The sequence below is a fragment of the Hypanus sabinus genome, chromosome 1, assembly GCF_030144855.1.
Source record: "Hypanus sabinus isolate sHypSab1 chromosome 1, sHypSab1.hap1, whole genome shotgun sequence".
NCBI lineage: Eukaryota > Metazoa > Chordata > Chondrichthyes > Myliobatiformes > Dasyatidae > Hypanus > Hypanus sabinus.
Window position 1 is genome coordinate 132002415 of NC_082706.1, and position 3604 is coordinate 132006018.

Below are 3604 nucleotides of genomic sequence, written 5' to 3' on the forward strand. Positions count from 1 at the left end.
TTCACTTGTGATTTTGATAGCATTATTTCTATTGCCTATTTATGTGACTAGAAGATGTTGGAAACTGTCTTTTAATGGGGTGGAGTTCAGGCCCAACCTAACCCACAGCTTCAACTGCCTGTTGCAATATACCTGTCTCTCTGTCGGGTAGCAAGGTTCTTTCTACCATGGGATGAGGCTCAGAGTCATAGAACACTAAAGCACAAGCAAGTCCTTTAGCCCATCTAGCCTGTGCCCAACAGTTAAACTGCCTAGAGTCAATGATCTACACCCAGACCATAGCCCGCCACACTCATCCCCTCTAAGTACCTATCCAAACTTCTCTTAACTGTTTAAATTGAGCCCAGATCCACGACTTGCACTGGCAGCTCATTCCGCACTCTCGAGTGAAGAAGCTTCCCTTTTGACCCTGTTCACCTTTCACCTGTAACCTATGACCTCTAGTTGTAGTGTCACCCAATTTCAGTGGGCAAAGTTGCTTGCATTTACCTTGTTTATCAACCCTCATAATTTTGTATACCTCTATCAAATCTCCCCGCAATCTTCTATATTCCAAGGAATAAAGTCCTAACCTATTCAATCTTTCCCTATAACTTAGGTCCTCAAATTCTGACAACATCCTTGTAAATAAGATTGAAAGGGAGCAAAGAAAATTTACATCTTTTCTGTAGGCAGTTGTTGAAAACTGCACACAGTACTCCAAATTAGGCCTCAATAATGTTGTATACAATTTCAACATAATATCCGAACTCTACTCAGTACATTGGCCTTCATAAAACTATGTGCCAAAACCTTACTTTCCACCTGTGATGCCACTTCCAGGGAATTATGGATCTGTATTGCCAGATCCCTCTGTTTACTGCACTCCTCAGTGCCTTATCTTTGACCATGGTCATCATCCCAAAGTCCAATGCCTCACATTTGTCTGCATTTAATGTCATCTGCCATTTTTCCAGCTGCTCCAGACCCTGCTGTGAGCTTTAATAGTCTTCCTCACAGTCCACTATACCCACAATCTTGGTGTCATCTGCAAATTTGCTGATGCATTTTACCATGTTATCATCCACGTTGATATAGATGACAAACAACAGTGGATCCAGTACTGGCCCCTACAGAATGCCACTAGTCACAAACCTCCAAACAGAGAGACAATCATTTACAACCACTCTCCTGCAAAGCTAGAGGCTAATCCAATTTATTACCTCATCTTGACCAACCTCCCATGCAGGACTTTGTCCAAGGCCATGCTAAAATCCGTGTAGGCAACATCACTGCCCTGCCTTCATCAACTTTCCTGGTAACTACCTTAAAAAACTGTATAAGATTGGCTAGACATGAGTTACCACATACAAAGCCATGCTGACTAGTCCTAATCAGTCCCTGTCAATCCAAATACTTATAGATCCAGTCCCTTAGAATTATTTCCAATAGCTTTCCCACCCATGTTGTCAAGCTGACTGGCCTATAATTTCCTGGCTTATTCTTAGAGCTTTTCTGGAAAAAAAAAATGACTGTATCTATCCTCCAATCCTCTGGCACCCTACCCATAGCTAAGGTTTTAAATATCTCTGCTAGGACCCTGGCACTTTCTGCACTTGTCTGAGAGAACACCTTGCCAGGCCCTGGAGATTACACCTCTTTAAGTTCCATGTATACATTACCATTCTGATCTTTTAGAGAACCAATTTTGTCCCTTGCTATCCTTCTGCTCTTAATATATTTGTAGAAGCCCTTAGGATTCTCTTTCACTTTGTCTGCTAGAGCAGCCTCATGTCTTCTTTTAGCCCTCCTGATTTCCTCCTTAAATGTTCTCTTGCATTTCTTATACTCCTTTAGAACCTCCTACCTATACCTACTATGCATCTCCTTTTTCTTAACCAGGGCCTTAATACCTCTCAAAAAATATGATTCCCTAAACCTGTTATCCTTGCCTTTTATTCTGGCAGGAGCATACAGTCTGTACTCTCAAAAATTCAGTTTTGATGGCTTCCCACTTACTAGGTACAGCTTTGCTAGAGAACAGCCTGTCCCAATCCAAATTTGCCAGATCCTTTCTATTACCATCAAAATTGGCCTCCAATTTAGAATATAAACTCGAGGACCAGACCTATCCTTTTCCATAACTACCTTGAAACTAATGGCATTATGTTCCCTAGATGCAAAGTGTGCCCCAACATAAACTTTTATTACCTGCCCTGTCTCTGTCCCTTACAGGAGATCTAGTTTCATCCTCTCTCTAGTTGGAATTTATATGTACTGTTTAAGGAAACTTCCCTGAATGTATTTGACAAACTCTTTCCCTTAAAGCCCTTTTACAGTATGCTGATGAAAAGTAATGTGTCTTGTTTCTCTTAAAGTGGTACCTTGTTGGATTTCAATTATGTAGCCTAGTAATTTGGATTTTCCAATATAAGGAATCCATTACATAGGCACTATCTTGCAATTGGAGGGAGAAGGCAGAAATTCGAATGGACTAGGATCTCTGAGATTATAAAAATACTGCCTTAATAAAATCCATGCCTCTCCTCTGGAAATCCAGCAGACATCATGGAAAGCTAGCCAATTTTTGGATTGATCTAGAAGTCTTTTTGCCCCCCCCAAGAATATATTTACATAGAAAACTTAAACTGTTTGGATGTTATAATGGCAAATAAGTATCAAATAGACTAATAGGATTAATAAGTTATCTGAATAAAGATGAACTGCTTAGAATAGGCTGTACAGCTCTAGGTATCTTTACTAATTCATTTTTTTTAAGAGGATTCGGGCATTGCCTTCTCATTCTAATTTTGAATCCATTGTGGAGAAGAGTATAGTCAATGTTTCGGGCCCAGAGCCTTCATCGAGACTCAGTACTCTTTTCCATAGATGCTTTCTGGCCTGCTGAGTTCCTCCAGCATTGTGTGTGTGTGATTTCCAGCATTTGCAGATTTTCTCTTGTTTGTGACATCAATGTAGGAGAGCTTTGCTGTAGTTATAAATAATGTTGTAAACCACAACTGAAGTACTGAATGTAGATTTGGATGCTTTGTTTATGGGAAGATGTATTTGCCACAAACTGATGTAAGAATGGATATGTTAGTCTTTTGGAGATTAGAAGAATAAGAAAGTAATTGAAACTGGGCAGATGCTGATCAGAGTAGATGCTGAGAGGCTGTTTCCTTCAGAGGGAAGAATTGAGAAGTTGGGGTGAATAGTCTTAAGCGAAGTCTCCATTTAAGATGAGTTAAGAAGGAATTTCTTTTTTCTAAACAGAGTTGAATCTTCTGGCTCTCGGATTCATGGATATTGAGTACTTCATTATATTAATGGATGAGACATGATTAGACTTTAGGAGAATGGAGGGTTACAGAAAACAGACAGGAATGTAGAGCCAAAGACAAGATCAGAGTAACTATGGTCTCTCCGAATGGCAAACTGTCATGGTCCGGATCGGTTTCCCTTTAAATTTATCTGGGTTGTGTTATGATCTGGACCATTGACTCCTTGTTCCCCTTTAATTCCCTGTTTCACGTGTCCCTTGAGCTTGGCCATTATGGTAATTTACTCTCGACTGAACCGGCAGTTTATAAGCCCCTGGCTTCAGCCTTTCGGGGCGAGAGTG